Below are 20,154 nucleotides of genomic sequence, written 5' to 3' on the forward strand. Positions count from 1 at the left end.
TCTTTATCTTTTCCCCAGGTACTGCCAGCAAGGGATTTGAGGATTTTATTACGGCTCTGAATTCTTGGAACAATTGCGGTTGCGTGCGCACCAAAATGTAGATCCTGATCAAACGTCACACCCAAGATTTTGGGGTGTAGGACAGTCGGTAGCGTAGTGCCATCGACGTGGATGTTCAATATGGTCGACATTTGGGGCGTCCATGTTGTAAATAAGGTCGCGGAAGATTTAGTCGGTGACAATGCCAGGTTTCGCGAGGCGAAAAAACTGGAGAGATCAGGGAGATAGCCGTTTATTTTATTGCATAGCTCATCGATCTTTGGGCCTGGGCCTGTGGCCATTATTGTGCAGTCATCGGCGTAGGAAACGATTGTGACTCCTTCCGGTGGTGAAGGTAGCTTAGATATGTAGAAATTAAACAAAAGCGGGGATAGGACACCACCCTGTGGCACCCCTTGTTTAATTCTCCTTTGTTTTGATGTTTCGTTTCTGAATTGCACCGATGCCTGCCGACCACCCAGATAATTTGCGGTCCACCTTTTAAGACATGGGGGAAGGGTAGACCCTTCCAGGTCTTGCAGTAACGAGCCATGGTTGACCGTATCAAAAGCTTTTGCCAGGTCTAACGCTACGAGTACTGTTCTATGGTGGGGATATTGATTCAAACCGCAATTTATCTGGGTGCTAATGACATTTAGCGCGGAGGTAGTGCTATGGAGTTTTCTGAAGCCATGCTGATGAGGGGCTAGCTGCAAATGTGCTTGGAAATAAGGGAGCAAAATGGCTTCAAGCGTCTTTGCCACTGGCGATAGGAGAGATATCGGACGATATGACTCGCCTACGTTAGCTGGTTTCCCAGGCTTTAGTAGCGGGACCACCTTGGCCATTTTCCATTTCTCGGGTATGACAAAGGTGGAAAGAGACAGGTTGAAGACATGCGCTAAATATTTGAAACCCTCTTTCCCTAGGTTTTTAAGCATCGGCATGGCTATGCCGTCTGGGCCCACTGCTTTGGATGGTTTAGCGCGACCAATGGCGTCCTCAACCTCTCTAGCGGTGATGGTAATTGGTAACGCACTGAGTTTGTGTTTATGTGCGTGTCTATTGGCTCTCCGTCTATTTTTGTCGACCGTAGGATGCATTATATATTGTCGGCAGAAAGCGCTCGCGTATTTTTTCGAATCCGACAGCACCTTATCGCCAAAGGCGATGGAAACTTTGTCTTTGTGCTTAGTCGGATTCATAGGGACTTTACGGTGGACCAAAGTTTACCTACACCGGTAGAGAGGTTACAACCTCTTAGGTGCTCTTCCCATTTCGCCCGCTTGTGTTCGTCCACAAGCAATCTGATGCGTTGGTTTATATCCCTTATTTGGGGGTCGCCTGGATCAAGCTGTCTTATAAGGTCGCGTTCCCTCGCTAAGCTCGCGGCCTCCGCCGGGAAGTGGGGCCGGATTTCGGGAATTCTCCCGGCGGGAATGAAATGTGCCGAGGCGGATTCAATGACCTTACGGAAGGCACGCTCCCCTTGGCGGGCATCAGTCGGGATAGGGAGGGCAGCAAAGCTGCTGTCTGTTGCAGATTTATATTCTTCCCACTTTCCTTTTTTGAAGTTTATGAAAGTGCGTTTTTCGGTGAAAATGAAGTCGGCGGTACGCTCGAACGAAATAAGTATGGGCAGGTGGTCGGATGCCAATGTTACCATCGGCTGCCAGTTGACGCAGTTTACGAGTTCTGCGCTCACGATTGAGATATCTGGCGAGCTATGACAACTTCCTACCATACGTGTGGGGGCGTCCCCGTTTATTGTGCAGAACGTCGTTTCGTCTATTTGATCCGCCAACATCTCACCCCTACTGTCCGCCCGCAAGTTTGAATGCCATAGGTCGTGATGGGCATTGAAATCGCCTAAGATAATGCAATTGTTGCCAGTGAGTAAGGCCTCGATATTAGGGCGGTATCCACTGGGACAACAGGTGGCAGGAGGGATGTAGATGTTGATGATTTCTAGATTTGCATCGCCTGACCGGACAGATAGGCCTTGACGTTCTAAGACATTGTCACTTCGGTCGATGCCAGGATCAAATATATGATATTGCAGAGTGGTGTATAATAAACGCGAGGCCGCCTCCATTTCCGCTCTCGCGGTCTTTCCTGTGGACATTATAACCAGAGCAGGTCTGCAATGCAGATCTTGCTGTGAGTTTAGTCTCTTGAATCGCAGCAATGCGTATGTTGTGCCGCTTCATGAAATCGACTATCTCCGTAATCTTCCCAGTTAGTCCATTACAGTTGAACTGCAGAATTCTGAAGTGCATGAGGGGTGACGCCGCCACTCTAGGGGTAAGTGAGGGGTGACTACGCCTAGGTTGTGGAAGGCCAGGACGCAATTGCGCCAGGACGCAATTGCTGTTGTGGCCTTGGGACTGGGCGCCCTTGGGCAAGCATTGGGGTACCCGGATGATTTGGGTTTGCGACCTGGCAACATGGCGCGATGAAACCCGTCGAGGGGTTGCCGTCGCGGAGACCAGAACATCTAGGAAAGTGGCACCACCCAAGGCAGGAGCTGCATTGGGCGGATGTCGCAAACCTATATATTCTATGCTGGCATACGGTGCAAACGGAGGCAGGGACTAAGACTCTGTTTCCCTGACCTGCACGATTGCTGCCAGAAAAGAGGGGGGGAGAAGAAGACGGGGGCAGGGGCTGATGCTCAGCATTGCTACCAGCTCTACTACGAAGGTAGTAGTTATGAGTGGTATCAGCTGTTTGAGTTGTTGGCGCCGTGGGGCGCGAGCAGCAGCGGGTACTTGTTGTGGCTTGCTGAGCAGCGAAGCTGAGGCAGAGGCTGTCGTAGAAGTCAGTCGAAAGCCGTCGGTGTTCTTCTAAAGCATTAAATAAAGTCGCGAAACGCAAAACTTACTTAATACAATACTTTATATATTTTCTATACTTTTAAACCAAAAATCATTAAATTATTCAATGGTTTGTGAATTTGAAATATATTGAAATAAAACTATAAATAAATAGTGAATAACATATCCATAAACATTAACTTTCCTTTTTAAATTTGGGGGCTCAACCAAAGCCAAAAATATAATATAAAATCCGTTTGTTTGTCCTGCAAGCAAAGTCGCAAAATTATAGGCGTTATTTGTCACCAATTGCTGCAATAAACAATCCCCTTTAATATTTCGATAATTAAAGAATCATGCAGAATATGCCAAAAACTACACACATTTGAACGCAGGACAAGGAGATAGAGGCGCAGAGGCAATGTCGCCGTTAACACCAATTGATGAGGAGAACACAAACAAAGCTGTAAACGGAAATGGTGATAAAAACTTTCCATCAAACGAAACAATCAACATAGCAGCGAACAGCAGCAAGGCAGCGGTTGAGAGTGATGGTGTGGGACCATTTGATATTTCGAACGAGTTAGAAGAGAATGACGACAGTTTAAAAGATTTGATAAAGTTGCTCACGCTAAAGATGCTAAGAGAGGACGACAACAATAAGAAAGTTAAGATTTCGGCTGCAAAGCTTTCAAAAATAATACCAGCATACGATGGCAATAGCATTCCGGCGTAACAGTGGCTTGAAAACTTCGAAAGTAATGCGGATGCGTATGGACTCGATGGAAAACAAAAATATGTGCAGGCACGCGGAAAAATGGTAAAAACAGCGCAATTATTTTTAGAGTCTGTTTGTGTGAATAACTACGTTAGCTTACGTGAAAAATTAATTGACGAATTTCATAAAGATTATACAAGTGCGGAATTGCGCGAAAGTTTGCCCTGCTAAAAATCAAAATAAACATGTTAATTTTATATCTGTTTGTAACCGTTTTAAATCTATTACCATAAACGGAACCGAGGCGATACGGGGTCCGAATTATCAATTATAAGAAAAAGTTTTTTGAAAAATTCTTGTCAAAAATTTTGTTAAAAGAATCCGACAAATTACTTTATGGACTTGGTAATGTATCAAACAAAGTTGAAGGCAGTTGCTGCAGTAATGTTGTTGATAATTTGAGCTGTGAGCAAACCTTTTTGGTCGTGTGTGATACGAATATAAAATTTGACATTTTACTTGGTTTTGACTTCCTAAACAGATTCATGGTTGTCTTTGATAAAAGTGGTTATAATTTCATTAAGCTTACTGATGAAACCTTTGAACACGAATTGAAAGTGTATAAAATAAGTGAATATCAGCACGATCTCGTAGTACCAGTTTGTTTTAAAGACGCAATCGTGGAAATTATTAAACTTTATAAACCAATAAAAGCTGATCGCGAATGCCCTGATGCGATGGACATTAACGGTGATAATATTACACCCTTTCACCAATCGCCAAGTCGGCTTCCGTTTGAGGAGCAAGAGGCGGTGAGGAAACAAGTTGATCAATGACTAGAACAAGGTATTGTTAGGCACTCTACCTCTGAATTTGCAAGTAGAGTGGTAGTTGTGAAAACAAAGGATGGGTCATATCGTGTTTGTATCGATTTTAGAAAACTAAACTCGATGGTGCTTAAAGAATCTTTTCCACTACCAATAATAGACGATGTTTTAGAGAAATTACAAAAGGCTAAATATTTTTGTGTTATGGCCCTGGAAAATGGGGTTTTCCATGTCCCAGTTAAAGAATCTGCCAAAAAATATACCGGGTTTGTTACTAAAGAAGGCGTATTTGAATTCAATTGTGCACCTTTTGGTTTTTGTAATTCGCCCGCCGTTTTTATACGGTACATAAATTACATTTTTCAGGATATGGTGAATGAAGGTGTTATGCAGCTATATATGGACGATATAATTATCTTCGGTGTTACGGCAGACGAATGTACGAAAAAGCTGCAAAAAGTGATAATTAAATCTTCTGAATACGGCCTTAAAATAAAGTGGAAAAAATGTGCGTATATGCAAACAAAAATTAATTTTCTGGGCCACGTAATCGAAAGTGGGACGGTGCGACCTGGCAATGAGAAAGCGAGGGCGGTACAGTAGTTTTCAACACCCAAGAACGTCAAAGACACACAATCATTTCTTGTGGATGCATTTTGAAAATTTACGTGGCTTTTTCCAACAAAGACGACGAATGCTGAAAAGGTAGTACGTAGGATGGGTGAATGGACAAACGTGTTTGGCAATCCAACGCAAATAATCAGCGACAAAGGTTCGGCCTTTACATCTACTAAATTCAAAGACTTCTGTAATACCAATGAAATCAGTCATATCACAATCACTACAGGCGTTGCCCGTGGCAATGGACAAGTTGAGCGCGTCAACCGATCCGTGCTGCAAGTGTTATCCAAGTTATCAACTGATGAGGCAGGAAAATGGTACAAATTCATTCATTCATTCACTTATTGAGCATTTTCTTTATATCTATGAATGTACATTTTAAATTAATATAATATGTCGGGCTGGTACAAAGAGCCCTTAATTCACACGTGCACACGACGACAAAGCGTTTACCGTTCGAAATCACGTTTGGAGTTAAGATGAGAGCGGGCATTAGTAATGGTGTTCTTGATATGCTACGAAACGAGCTTGTAGAGACGTTTAACGAAGAACGTCAAACACTTCGTCGTGACGTGAAGCAGCAAATTTTTAAAGCGCAAGAGGAGTATGAGAAAAACTACGACAAGCAGCGAAAAAGAGCACTTACTTACAAAGTAAACGACATTGTAGCAATGAAACGTACGCAATTTTTTGCTGGAAAAAAAGCTTGCGAGCGAATTCCTTGGACCCTACGTTGTCTCAAAAGTTAAACGAAACGACCGATACGATGTAAAAAAAGCTGAAAACTGTGAAGGTCCCTTTGAAATATCAACGTCAGCGGACAACATGAAATTATGGCGTTACGTTTGTAACTCCAAAGATTTGGTGTCATCTGGGCCAGATGACGATGAACAGTATGGCCGAATGTAAACAATGGTCACCGTCTAATATCAGTTGCCAACAACAACCAATGTGACTTTATGTTCCCGTTGGAATATGGTCATATTATTTCCAGTCGTTAATTACTCTCTCAGTTGATCCCGTTTTTTATTGCAGTTGACCCAGTCGTTTTTTGATGTATCCGTGGGTCCAGCAGAGGCTGTCGTAGAAGTCAGTCGAAAGGCGTTTGTGAATTTCAAATATATTGAAATAAAACTATAAATAAATAGTGAATAACATTTCCATAAACATTAACTTTCCTTTTTACATGTATATGAATAATGCATGAAAATTTTTAGATTATATTGCTAATATGTTACTGGACATTTATTGGGCAATATCTGTGCATCTTTATTTGTATTTTTTACTACCATATTACTACTTCGATTAAGTCATATATGTAAATAGTTTGACATTATTTCATAGGAAAAGTGCCGAGTTATAGAAGTAGTTATGCGCGTTATAATGAAAGCCCTCAATATGCATCGAGGTTGGAATTTATAAAATCACAAAAATGTTTCCTTTGACGATTTTATCAAATGCCATGTCGCCAAATTGCAGAACCAATTTGGACAACTTAAGAAGAAGCGTTATGAATGAAAAAGAGGAAGCTAGTTTTCAGGATTTTGTGATTTACATTTGAACATTCATATGTATGTATGTCATGTGCTTGTGCGTAAGAATAATTTTTGTTGGAAGTGGTTGGTTGAATAGAAGTTTGTTTTGTTTTTGAACATGTGAATGTACAAACATACATATGTTAGCTTATGCTTGGATATATTGGTATCAATGAGGAGGGTGTGAAGTGGGGATGTTAGTTGATCTTTAGTTTAAGAATATATGTATGTGTTTGCATATATATATAAGTTTGTTTATACTCTACGATCGTCATAGCAGATACATTACCATGTTCATACATTTCTTAACTTACATATGAACATACATATGTATATATGTACGTAGGTACATTTGATTGAGCGTAAGAATAATTTTTGTTAGAAGGGGTATGCTGAAATGAAGTTTGTTTTATTTTTCAACATATGAATTGTAGGCAACAATATTTACTTGCACATTCAGCAAATTTAATATGCTTGTAATTTAAATCGAGAGAATTATTCAAAGAACCCATTTGCTGTGAAAAAATCATTGTTTGGAATACCCAACCGGGTGTCTTCGAATTTCCCAATTATGCTAATGATACAAATGCGCTTATGCATTATGTAGTATCGGCAACCGAAAGCGGCGCTGTGGAGCAAAAAAAAAAATGTTTTTTCGTATGAAAATCTACAAACGATTTAAAACGTATTTCAAAAAGAAAAAACCCAAATTTACTTAAATTGCTTGGTTTCCGCACAATGTATTATATTTTCGGAGTAACTATAAAAATTACAAAAAAATGAGTTTCACTACAATCAATTTCACCGTTTGTAGTTAAAGAAAAGGTACTTTTAGTGCTTCCAAATTGCTGCGTTCTTGGTTTTTTTGAGATGCGTTAGCGATATCTCCGAAACCTGTGGACCAAAAAAAATTTTTTTTTCGTATGAAAAACTACAAACGATTTAAAACGTATTTCAAAAAGGAGAAACCAAAATTTGCTTAAATTTTAAATTGCTTAGTTTCCGCACAATGTATTATATTTTCGGAGTAACTATAAAACCTAAAAAAAAAAAAATGTATTTCACTACAATCAATTTCATCGTTTGTAGTTAGAGGAAAAGTACTTCTAGTGCTTCCAAATTGCTGCGTTCTTGGTTGTTTTGAGATGCGTTAGCGATATCTCCGTAACCTGTGGACCAAAAAAAAATTTTTTTTCGTATGAAAAACTACAAACGATTTAAAACGTATTTCAAAAAGAAAAAAACCAATTTTACTTAAATTGCTTGCTTTCCGCACAATGTGTTATATTTGCGGAGTAACTATAAAAACTACAAAAGAATGAATTTCACTATAGTCAATTTCATCGTTTGTAGTTATAGGAAAAGTATTTTTAGTGCTTCCAAATTGCTGCGTTCTTGGTTTTTTTTTAGATGCGTTAGCGATATCTCCGAAACCTGTGGACAAAAAAAATTTTTTTTTTTCGTATGAAAAACTACAAACGATTTAAAACGTATTTCAAAAAGAAAAAAATCCAAATTTACTTAAATTGCTTGATTTCCGCACAATGTATTATATTTTCGGAGTAACTATAAAAACTACAAAAAAATTAATTTCACTACAATCAATTCCTTCATTTGTAGTTATAGGAAAAGTACTTTTAGTGCTTCCAAATTGCTGCGTTCTTGGTTTTTTTGAGATGCGTTAGCGATATCTCCGAAACCTGTGGTTAGGTTAGGTTAGGTTGAACTGGCCGGTCCATGAGGACCTCATATATACTGATTGAGTCCGTAGTGTTACATAAGTTTGTTTTAACGACCAAACTGAAAAACCCTATCAAAAACCAGGACCTATGTTATAAAATAACTCCGCCCTCTTGGCAAATACCAGAAGCTTCCTAGGACTTAAGCCACTTGCTGCTTCTAGATCTGACAGCTGTATCACTCCTAATAGCTGGAGTCTTAGCCTGGCAAGTGCAGAGCACGAGCTCAGAACCTGCTCGATCGTGTTCTCCTCCAACCCGCACTTCCTACATCTGCTATCACTGACCAAGCCTAATTTAAAGGCATGTGACGCCAGAAGGCAGTGCCCAGTCAGAATACCCATCATGACTCTACAGTCCTCTCTTTTTCTCGCCTTCGCTTAATCTCGCCAAATCTAATTCGGACGTCTACGAAGCAAGCTTCAAGGGATGCGCCCTTTTTAGCTAGTTCGTCCACTTTTTCATTCCCATCTATTCCCATATGCTCTGGGCCCCAATATAGATGTATGCTTCCCCTGTCCTGATTCTCTCCAGAGACTGCTTACACTCTAACACGCATATAGATGCGGTGCTATGCGAGATTATTGCCTTAATTGCTGCTTGACTGCCAATATAAAAGTTAATACGGTTGCAGCTTCAGCTATTCTCTTCCAGGGTTTCTACTTCTTTGGTTACGGCTAATATTTTCGCTTGGAAAACGCTACAGTAATCCGGCAGCCTGTAGGATCTGCTTATTTCCGGATCAGCGCAGTATACCGCAGACCCTACTCCTTCCACTACTTTGGAACCATCGGTGTATACATGTATCGCCTCGTCCGCCATTTGCGCACCCTTGCGCCAACCGTCCACCTCTATTGTGGCCTTAAGATCTCCCTCGAAACGCAGATAGGGGATCAGGTACTCTGTTCGTCTTGTGATTGAGGCCGCTATACTACTATGGTCATATGGTCGGCGCTCAAGCTGCCCCGAAGCACCGGGCCTGGTTGCGGTCGTTAATGCTTTGTTCTTTGCTACCAATTCTACCTGTGAAATGTGCAGAATGGCATACAGTGCAGCCGTCGGGGTTGTTTTCAGGGCTCCCGTAATGCTAAGCATCGATAGTCTGCATACTTCTCTAATTTTTTGAGGTATGTTGTTTTTTGTGTGGCTTTCCACCACACAAGAACTCCATAGTATAGAATAGGGCTTACAATCGCTGCATAAACTCAATGAGAAAGAGAGGGCGATAGGCCCCTCGTACACCCCAGCATTCTTTTACATGCATAGAGTGCCGTTGAGGCTTCTTGACCCTCTCCTTCACGTTGAGCTTCCATGACAGCTTACTGTCTAGGATGATTCCTAGATATTTTGTGCAAGGTTTCTCCTGTAAGATCACCCCTCCTTAATTAGGCCTGGTCCAATTTGGGACATTGTACCTCTTTGTAAACAAGACGATATCCATCTTCTCCGCATTTACTTTCAACCCGACATTAGATGACCAGGTATGAATATCCCGAAGCGCCCGATCCATCAAAGAACTAATCGTTGGAAGGCACTTTCCACTTATGACAATTGGAACGCCATCTGCGTAAGACGTAAGTTTTACGGGTCCCTCATCGAATTGCGTGAGCAGTAGGTTGATGACCAGCGTCCACAGCAGATGTGATAGCACCCCTCCCTGCGGCGTGCCCCTGTCCACTGATTTCGTGGCCTCGTACAATCCCATTGTGATGTAATCTTTCTGCAATTTAGCATGCAGCCGATCCATCTGATTAAGGCAGGATGTACTTTAATGTAATTAAGACCATCCATAATCGCACATGTTGCAACCTTAGTGAAAGCCCGGAAATGTGCAAGAAGACTCCTAGAGCATACTCCTTATATTCCAGGGTTTTATATTAACGGCCAAAAACATTCTACATTATGTAGTTTTTATAGTTACTCCGAAAATATAATACATTGTGCGGAAACCAAGCAGTTTAAGTAAATTTGGGTTTTTTTCTTTTTGAAATACGTTTTAAATCGTTTGTAGTTTTTCATGCGAAAAAAAAATTTTTTTTTTTGGTCCACAGGTTTCGGCCCTCACTAGGGTAAGCACCTTGTCGTTGGTGTGAGGGCTTAGCCGAACTCCATAGCGTCCGACTATGAGGCGGAGCTGTTTAGGACTGACATCTACGCCGTTTCGCCTCATAGGAGGGCGGCGGGATGTCGGTGACCAAGAACTGCCAACCCCCTAATCCAGGGTGTTATGCGGACCGTGCCTATTGGACGATTTGCAGCCAGAGGATTAATTCGGCTATATTCGAACGGAGCCTTCCAGATACCGGGCCACATCGGGAAGTATTTATGGCCTTACCACAGTAAGGGGCGCTGCTGTGGCGGACGGTTCTTTCCCCGTTTATAATACTGGACCGCTGAGCCCGCCTTGTCGGCCAGTAGGTCGTACGACCAAGATGAACGACTCATTACCTGATTGTAATAAGGACGATGTAAAGAGGAGGACTGAGTCGCAATCCAAGGACGACAAATACGAATTAAGCGATGTGTCGGACTCGGGGAGCGAGAGTAGTGCTGATTCAATGAACTCCGTCTTGGAGAAGCACACAAATGAAAACGGTGTAGAAAAGTGGAGAAGGGTGAGGAGCAGAGGAAGTAAAATAGCTCTCTCGCAGTGCCGTGCAGCACTAAGAGTTGTACAACGCTTGGGAGCAGTGGTCGACCCAATAGAAGTCGAGATCGAGCGCTTGGAATGGGCCCATGAAGCGGTAGAAGTAGGTCGAATGCAGTTCGAAAGGTGTGCTGCGAGAAACCCCCGGTTCTGCAATCGGTACGAGGAGGAAGAAGCGTCGAATGGCAGTATGAAGAGGCAACGTACGGCGGAAGCGACAAGCCTGCTTTCAAGAGGCAGAAAGGACCCAGTCCTAGAGCCGCGAGGCAGGGCAGTCGCATAGACAAGACAAGCAGGCCCAAAGCTGTAAGACAGATGGACTCCAAAAGCGAGGTAGCAACTACCTCGAAAGCTGCGAGTCAGAGGGAAGTTCCAATTACGGAAGTAGGAGATAAGCCAAAGGGAGATAGCTCTAAGACTCCGGCTTTCTCGGAGGCGCTAAAGAGAGTTAACGCTAAGACTCCGGCTTTCTCGGAGGTGCCAAAGGGAGATAACACTAAGACTCCTGCTTTTCCCGACAAGATGAGTGATGTGGCAAAGCAGTCACTGACTGTGGCGCTAGTTGATCGTAGCAGTCCTTTCGGACAAATGACTACTGAAAGGTGGAGATCTGTGGAAAGGGAGCTTATTAGCTGAATGCTTAAGATGATGCGGGAACAACCAAGTAAGCCCCTTCCAACCTTTGATTCGGGGGGAGGGTATAATGGTGTGAAGATGATAGCGTGCGAGAACATCGCGAGCTTGCGGTGGCTGGAGGAAGTGGTTCCAAACCTCTAAAGGCAAGGCTCGAACGCGCGGCTTAAGGTGGTGGATAAAGCGCAAATCCCCACGGTACCAAAAGTTAAGGTATGTATACCATGCGTGATGAAGTCGGAGGATACACTGCGACTTCTGCAGAATCAGAATCCGAACATACCGACACAGGATTGGAAGGTACTTTCTGTATCTCGGCCTACCGAGGATGGTCAGTTCTACATCTTGCAAAGAAACAAGCAGGCGGAGGATATTTTGTACACGCAGCTTGGCAAAGTGTCCTTTGGCACTGTACATGCGACTCAGGAAAAGAAGTCCCGAGGATAAAAACCCTAACACCCTAGAGGTGGGCGAAGTCGAAAAGGACCTCAAAAGCCTAAGGGAAAAAAGACAGGAGGAGGTCCCCGACGTCACCACGAACGGGCTAAGAGGACCAACCGCTAAATGGTGCTGTGACTCGCACAGAGGAACACCCGGCAGAGGCTGAAGGGGGCCTCGAATACTCTAAACCAAAAGGGCAAGGGGAGGACGACGACGTTAAGACGAAGGTGCTGGAGGGGAACAAACACCCAATAGTGCAGCGAGTGCTACGGATAAACCTCCAACACAGTAAAGTGGCGTCGAGCGAACTCCTCCTAACCCTTGAGGAAGGTTCGTTTGACGTGGCGCTGATCCCGGAGCCGTGGCTCTCATCAGGAGGTAAGGTTTCTGGATTAGCGCACGCGGGCTTGGCGTTTACTACGCGCAAAAGGAAGGACGAGTGCGAGCTGTAGTAAGGGTAAGGAAAAAGTTGCATTCATATATGCTGCCTAATTACACCACTGAGGATCTCGTAGCGGTGGCTGTTGAGCAAAAGATAAGCAGGCATTTATCCTGGCGTCCTTCTACATGGCCCATGCTGCGGAGGCTCCACCGATGGAGTGCAAAAGGCTAGTACAGGAGGAAGGGCGCAAAGTGCGGTTGGTCATAGGCGCAGATGCAAATGCGCACCACAATGCGTGGGGAAGAGCAGATACGAACGAGAGAGGCGAATCTCTATTTTGTTACATCCTGCAAACCAATTTGCAGATAGCCAACAGGGGAAATGTCCCTACATATATTTGTCCAACATCCAATATATCCAGTAATGTTCTGGATATTACATTGATATATCAAGGTATGATTGGATGGTTCTTGATAGACCATTCTTCTCCGACAATGCGTATATCAGCTTCAGCGTCCCCCTAAAGAGGGTAGAGAAGGGAGGAACCTTTAGAAACCCTAGGTCAACGAACTGGACTAAATTCCAGAAGAAACAAAACTGGAACAACCCAAAGAGGTTGCTAATGTAGAGGAACTGGAGGAGTCGAATGAATTCCTAGCAAGGACGCTTATGACTGCGTATAACAAAGCTTGCCCTCTAAGAAGATTCTGAGGAAAAGCAAAGCCACCATGGTGGAGCAATGAGCTGAGTCTTCTATGAAGACAGGTAAAAGAAATGTTTCAGCTCGCAAAGACCGCGGAAAGCGAACCGTGTCGGGACGACTACAGGGATCTACTGAGAATCTACAAGCGTGAAATTACCAGGGCTAAGAGAAACTCATGGAAAAGTTTCTGTAGGGACATAGAGTCCTCCAGCGAAACAGCACGGTTGAAAAAAGTCCTAGCAAAGGGAAACATAGTCCAGGGACTAATAAAGAAAGAGAACGCTAATGGTCACGTAATAGTGAGGAATCCCTTGAGGTACTTCTCGATACACATTTCCCATCGGGATACGGTTTAGAAGAGCCAGCAGACATCATTCACACTTCGATCACGGAGCTAGTAGTGCCGGGCTTGGTGACCGATACCAAGATCGAGTGGGCAGTGAAGACGTTTTCTAAGTTTAAATCGCCGGGCCCAGATGGTATATTCCCGGCCATGCCACAAGTCTCAAGTAGGGCGGTCGTGGAATGGCTTAAAATAATATTCGATGGGTGCATAAGACTGAAGAATCACAGTTGAAGAACTCCTGATGATGAATTCAGACTGAATTCGAAATATTGAGTAAAAATAAATTAAAACAATAACATATTTATTTGTTTTATTGAAAACCGGCCTTGAGCTCAATAAAATTTTAAAATATAAAAACTACAAAAAAAAAAATCGTTTTTGTGTATTTTTAAGCTCGTTCGATCTAAATGGGTTGAGTGCAAATAAAACGAGTTATTTCACCTTACGGCCCAACGTTTCGCCAACTTTCCTTGGCATATTCAGGGGCGGATCTATATTTTTAACAATAAAACATATCAAACAACAACAGTTAATGATTTAAAATAGTCCCTAGAAGAACATAATTTCATACACCAATAAATTTAAAACATTCACTTACATTGGTATCTAAACATTGAAGATAAAATACGAATTTAGACATTGATTGTTGTCATTAAACTAAAAAACTTATTTTTACAATTAAAAACGATACCATCTAATGTGGTACACTTGTCATACTAAAACTAACTAAATAATATTAAAACTCATAAGCATAATAGGTAGCTAGCCGCTATACCTTCTGTGTCCTCTTTCTTGTTCATCGTTTTATCTCTGTTTTGAAAAATCCGTAAGCACTCTAATGTGTATCGTGTTTTTTCTTTGGCTTCCTTGTCTATAATTTTCGTGTTTGCAAAATCAATCATATGCTTGTGTGTTGTCGCGTGCTGCGTGAGAGCTGTGTTTTGTTTTTGCTTCCTAATATCAGCTTCATGTTCGGCTATTCGCGTGCCCAATGCGCCCTTAGTTGTGCCTAAATAATTTCACCACAATCAATTTCATCGTTTGTAGTTATAGGAAAAGTACTTTTAGTGCTTCCAAATTGCTGCGTTCTTGGTTTTTTTGAGATGCGTTAGCGATATCTCCGAAACCTGTGGACCAAAAAAATTTTTTTCTAGTTACAGGAAAAGTACTTTTAGTGCTTCCAAATTGCTGCGTTCTTGGTTTTTTTGAGATGCGTTAGCGATATCTCCGAAACCTGAGTACAAAAAAATTTTTTTTTTTCGAATAAAAACTACAAACGATTTAAAACGTATTACAAAAAGAAAAAACCCAAATTTACTTAAATTGCTTGGTTTCCGCACAATTTATTATATTTTCGGAGTAACTATAAAAACTATAAAAAAATTAATTTCACCACAATCAATTTCATCGTTTGTAGTTATAGGAAAAGTACTTTTAGTGCTTCCAAATTGTTGCGTTCTTAGTTTTTTTGAGATGCGTTAGCGATATCTCCTAAACCTGTGGACCAAAAAAAAAATGTTTTTCGTATTAAAAACTACGAACGATTTAAAACGTATTTCAAAAAGAAAAAACCCAAATTTACTTAAATTGCTTGGTTTCCGCACAATGTATTATATTTTCGGAGTAACCATAAAAACTACAAAAAAATGAATTTCACTAAAATCAATTTCATCGTTTGTAGTTATAGGAGAAGTACTTTTATTGCTTCCAAATTGCTGCGTTCGTGGTTTTTTTGGGATGCGTTAGCGATGTCTCCAAAACCTGTGGACGAAAAAAAATTGTTTTTTCTTATGAAAAACTACAAACGATTTAAAACGTATTTCGAAAAGAAAAACCAAAATTTGCTTAAAGTGCTTAGTTCCCGCACAATGTATTAAATTTTCGGAGTAACTATAAAAACTAAAAAAAATTAATTTCAATCAATTTCAGCGTTTGTAGTTATAGGAAAAGTACTTTTAGTGCTTCCAAATTGATGCGTTCTTGTTTTTTTTGAGATGCATTAACGATATCTCCGAAATCTGTGGACCAAAAAAAATTTTTTTTTCGTATGAAAAACTACAAACGATTTAAAACGTATTTCGTAAAGAAAAACCAAAATTTGCTTAAATTGCTTCCCCACAATGTATTATATTTTCGGAGTAACTATAAAAACTACAAAAAAATGAATTTCACTACAATCAATTTCATCGTTTGTAATTATAGGAAAAGTAGTTTTAGTCCTTCCAAGTTGTGCGTTCTTGGTTTTTTTTGAGATGCGTTAGCGATATCTCCGAAACCTGTGTACAAAAAAAATTTGTTTTCGTATGAAAAACTACAAACGATTTAAAATGTACTTCAAAAAGAAAAAAAAACAAATTTACTTAAATTGCTTGGTTTCTGCTCAATGTTTTGACCAACTCTCAATGAAATTAAAGATTTTGCAGAAGAAATAAAAGCAAATATTGAAATTTGATAACACTTCAATAAATAAAGTAAAAGGTATTGGGTTTTCATCTGTACTATGGGTAGGAGGGTTGGGGGGGTAAGTATTTCTCAAAGGCACGTTTGATAAACCAAGTCAAAGAGCACTTGACTAGCATCAATTCCACCCTGAAATACGTATGTGCATATGTACACAGAAGCATGTGCCTGTCTATCAGCTTTTGAGCATTGTATCATTGAATATATAAGTTAACACATTTCTTATTAGAAGAGCGAAAAAAATAAAATTTTTCGGTCAACCGACCTTTTATTAATGAGTTCAAAAATAAGACTAACGTTTACAATTTAATTTACTTAACAGCTAAGCTAACTTGCACTGGCCACTTGCTGTTGTTGTTTTGCTAATTCTCCGAATTTGCCAATTTGGGCTGCGCGTGTGAAGACTTCCGCTCCCATCGAAAATAAGCTTTTTGCTGACGGTCCAATTGACTCCCGTCACAATTGAAAATAAGCTTTTTGCTGACGATGCGTCTGGCTTCAGGTATGGGAAACATTGTGGAAGTCGAGTTGCATTTCCGGTGTACCGAGTTATTGTTGCTGACAAGTGTTTACATATTTATGTAGGAGTTAAAATTTATTATGTTAACACTTCCACTCTTAAATACGGTCGTACCGAGCGTCATCAAAAATAAGGTAAGTTATTGAAATATATTTAAGTTGGTTGATCATCAGAAAGTTCTTTGACTTTAATTGGGTTTACCTTTTCCAGGTGAATTTGGTCAGTATTAACATTACTATTTTATTTTTGTGTTGTATTTTATGTTTGTGTTTCCTCCAAAACTTGAGAAAAATGATAATGGTGATAAGGGTCATTGCAACTGCTCCAAATGAAAGGGAGCTACTGGATATTGTTGCTGTCTTGTGAAGGTCAATTCTACGTATGTTGTTAATGTGGAATTCTTTCAGAGCTTCGAGAGAGAGCATTTCGATATGGACTTTTTCTGATGGTGCATGTTGCAGTACTGCCGGGATTGCTGGCAGTGGGATCAAATCGTAGTTGATAAAAGATTGGCTATTTATTTTCAGCGTTGAGTTATGGAAAATAATCAGATGTGTGCCTGATATGTTTTTTTTTATGTCGTCAAAATTTATTTGAACTTGGAAGCCGTTGAGTAGTAAAACGCCGGGTTTTATTTCCTCAATTTGTTTAATGTGATGGCCATTGCTGACGGTGCAAGTGGGGTTTAAACTATTTATTATTCTAGGAATACAGCTACTGATACTTATGTTTACTAAATTGGTTTGTTTACAAATTTAAATTTTCTTATAATTATCGCAAGTATTTTTTATTGCATATATTTAATTTTTTCCTTTTAGTATTTTTTCAAATTTGACATTAATTATATTTTTGTTTTGTTTTAACACAGGTCTTCTAAAAATAGTTTGGAAATTTTCTTTAACAGTTATTGGTATTTTTACCTCGTAAAAAATTTTCATATCCTTACTAACTACATTTATATTTGATATTTCTAATGCTTCTTCTGCATTTTTAAATGATATCTCGTCGTTTTCGAGTTTTTCTAATGCTATTTCGATTTCATTCTTATTCAGTAATAATGTGTTCAAAACATCTTTTTTTGCCCATTGTATGGCATATTTGATATTAGTTAATTCTTCCTTAATTAGCCTGATTCTATTTTGCAAGTTAATAATTGTTTCGTTTTCTACGAATTTATCTTTTCTAATGTTATTAGCAAATTTATTAATTATCATGGTCATATTATTAATTTTTTCGTTAAAAATTTCATTTATAAGCAGTTCTTTATTATTGTTACTATTCACTTGATTAATGTTATTTGTTATTGCCTCCAGATCTTCATGATCGGGGCGATGTATTTCCATGCCGTTCCTAAAATATTTATGGCTCATTTCTGCCTTTTCGAGATTGGGCTTATAGTATCTAAAATTTGGAGTGATTGTGTTAGTTCGTGTTTTAGGATAGGAAAAGGGATATAAACACGCTTTTATTAGCTTGGCCTGTATGTAACGGAATCTTTGAGCTTAATTTTGACCGGTTTCTAGAAGTCTGATTAATTTGAAACTTTGCATACGTATCATGGACCGATGACAATGCATTAATGTGGTGGTGTGGTGCCATAAGGTCAACGGCCATATGTTCAATTGGCCTTATTACCACTTTGAATGGCCATAAGTTTGATTGAAACTTTGCACACGTATCAAGCCTCAATGACAATGCATTAATGTGATGGTTCGGTGACATAAGGTCAACGGCCATAAAGTCAATTGGCCTTATTACAACTTTGAATGGCCACAAGTTTAATTGAAACTTTGCACACGTATCAAGGCTCGATGACAATGCATTAATGTGATGGTGCGGTGACATAAGGTCAACGGCCATAAGGTCAATTGGCGTTAATACCACTTTGAATGGCCCCAAGTTTGATTGAAACTTTGCACACGTACCAACGCTCGATGACAATGCTTTAATGTGATGGTGCGGTGACATAAGGTCAACGGCCATAAGGTCAATTGGCGTTAATACCACTTTGAATGGCCCCAAGTTTGATTGAAACTTTGCACACGTACCAAGGCTCGATGACAATGCTTTAATGTCATGGTGTGGTGACATAAGGTCAACGGCCATAAGGTCAATTTGCCTTATTACCACTTTGAATGGCCATAAGTTTAATTGAAACTTTGCACACGTATCAAGGCTCGATGACAATGCATTAACGTGATGGTGTGGTGACATAAGGTTAACGGCCATAAGGTCAATTGGCCTTATTACCACTTTGAATGGCCACACGTTTGATTGAAACTTTGCACAGGTATCAGGGCTCGAAGACAATGCAATAATGTGATGGTCTGGTGACATAAGGTCAACGGCCATAAGATCAATTGGCCTTATTACCACTTTGAATGGCCACAAGTTTGATTGAAACTTTGCACAGGTATCAGGGCTCGATGACAATGCAATAATGTGATGGTCTGGTGACATAAGGTCAAGGGCCATATGTTCAATTGGCCTTATTACCACTTTGAATGGCCATAAGTTTAATTGAAACTTTGCACACGTATCAAGGCTCGATGACAATGCATTAATGTGATGGTGTGGTGTCATAAGGTCAACGGCCATAAGGTCAATTGGCCTTATTACCACTTTGAATGGCCACAGGTTTGATTGAAACTTTGCACACGTATCAAGGCTCGATGACAATGCATTAATGTGATGGTGTGGTGACATAAGGTCAACGGCCATAAGGTCATTTGGCCTTATTACCACTTTTAATGGCCACACGTTTGATTGAAACTTTGCATAGGTTTCAAGGCTCGATGGCAATGCATTAATGTGATGGTGTAGTGACATAAGGTCAACGGCCATAAGGTAAATTGGCCTTATTACCACTTTGAATGGCCATAAATTTGATTAAAATTTTGCACACGTATCAAGGCAAATGACAGTGCAATAATGTGATGGTTCGGTGACATAAGGTCAACGGCCATAAAGTCAATTGGCCTTATTACAACTTTGAATGGCCATAAGTTTAATTGAAACTTTGCACACGTATCAAGGCTCGATAACAATGCATTAATGTGATGGTGTGGTGACATAAGGTCAACGGCCATAAGGTCATTCGGCCTTATTACCACTTTGACTGGCCACACGTTTGATTGAAACTTTGCACAAGTATCAGGGCTCGATGACAATGCAATAATGTGATGGTCTGGTGACATAAGGTCAACGGCCATAAGGTCATTTGGCCTTATTACCACTTTTAATGGCCACACGTTTGATTGAAACTTTGCATACGTATCAAGGCTCGATGGCAATGCATTAATGTGATGGTGTAGTGACATAAGGTCAACGGCCATAAGGTAAATTGGCCTTATTACCACTTTGAATGGCCATAAGTTTGATTGAAATTTTGCACACGTATCAAGGCAAATGACATTGCAATAATGTGATGGTTCGGTGACATAAGGTCAACGGCCATAAAGTCAATTGGCCTTATTACAACTTTGAATTGCCATAAGTTTAATTGAAACTTTGCACACGTATCAAGGCTCGATGATAATGCATTAATGTGATGGTGTGGTGACATAAGGTCAACGGCCATAAGGTCAATTGGCCTTATTACCACTTTGAATGGCCACACGTTTGATTGAAACTTTGCACAGGTATCAGGGCTCGATGACAATGCAATAATGTGATGGTCTGGTGACATAAGGTCAACTGCCATAAGGTCAATTGGCCTTATTACCAC

This window comes from Eurosta solidaginis, chromosome X (genome assembly GCF_040869045.1).
Source record: "Eurosta solidaginis isolate ZX-2024a chromosome X, ASM4086904v1, whole genome shotgun sequence".
NCBI classification, from domain to species: domain Eukaryota; kingdom Metazoa; phylum Arthropoda; class Insecta; order Diptera; family Tephritidae; genus Eurosta; species Eurosta solidaginis.